The following is a 1,301-nucleotide window of genomic DNA, read 5'->3' as shown; positions in this document are numbered from 1 at the left end:
GCCTTAGCCACTTGAGCCACAGGTGCCAAGCCAGGATGGTCTTGAACTCCTGGCGTCAACAATCCTCCTGCCTTGCCCTCCCAAAGTGCTGGGATTACAGGTGGGAGCCACCTCATCTGGTCCATTTCACAAATATTTTTGAGTGAATGACTTGCAAACTCCAGGAATGGAAAAGCACTAAGAATGCATAGTTATGCACACTTATAACTATCACATGTGGCTGAAGACTGGCCATGCCTTTCTGAAATGGGATCTCAGAGCATTCTAGTTCAAAGCAAAACATTTTAGGCCAGGCGCAGTGGCTGGAAGGAATGACTTGTCCACGCTGCCAACTAGTGTACACATGAACTAAAATTTCTAGATTTGGGGAGAAGCAAAAGCTGTTCCTATCACTTGCTCTGCTTCTGCTCCCTGGAGAAGGCTGCTTGCCGAATGTCTGTTTTTTCTTTTTGAGACAGTCTCATTATGTCACCCTCAGTAGAGTGCTGTTGCGTCACAGCTCACAACAATTTCCAACTCTTGGGCTTTTCTCTTGCCTCAGCCTCCCAAGTAGCTGGGACTATAGGTACCCACCAAAATGCCTGGCTATTTGTTGTTGTTGTTGTCATTGTTGTTTAGCAGGCTCAGGCCGGGGTTGAACCTGCCAGTCCCGGTGTATGTGGCTGATGCCCTAACCACTGAGCTAGAGCTATGGGCACCAAGCTCTTGCTGAGTGCTTTCTCTTTGACACTGTCCATGAACTGTGCAGCCATATTGTTGGTTCAGGGTCCTGAAAAGAATATGTAACACTCCCTCACATACATGTAGTCCGGCTTCCTTAAAGCACAGCCCACAACAGGTAAAGTACGTGGCAAGTTCTGCAGGAAACCCTTACGTAAAACTTAACTAGGAGTGGACATCTTTTCACTTAATCCTTTTATATTTTTCTTTGTTACAGCCTTTAGTTCTTGCTGGGTTTTATTTTTTTGTTTTTGTTGTTGTTTGTTTCTTAGAGATGAGGTCTTAGCTCTATTTTCCAGGCTACAGTGTAATCATAGCTCCCTATAACCTTGGACTCCTGGGTAGCTGGGCGTGTAGGCAATTTTGACATATGTATACACCGATGAAACTCTTGTGGATATCTATCAATAAAGGAACATACCCATCACTTCCACATTTACCTTTAAATTAATCTGGGTTGGCTCGGCGCCTATAGCTCAACCGGCTAGGGCGCCAGCCATGTACACCTAAGGTGGCGGGTTCGAATCCCCAGCCCGGACCCGCCAAACAACAATGACGGCTGCAACCAAAAAATAGCCGGG

Source organism: Otolemur garnettii, unplaced genomic scaffold (assembly GCF_000181295.1).
Source record: "Otolemur garnettii isolate 467f Iridium unplaced genomic scaffold, OtoGar3 scaffold00044, whole genome shotgun sequence".
NCBI lineage: Eukaryota > Metazoa > Chordata > Mammalia > Primates > Galagidae > Otolemur > Otolemur garnettii.
The sequence above is the reverse complement of the archived record's forward strand: the minus strand, read 5'-3'. Positions refer to the sequence as shown.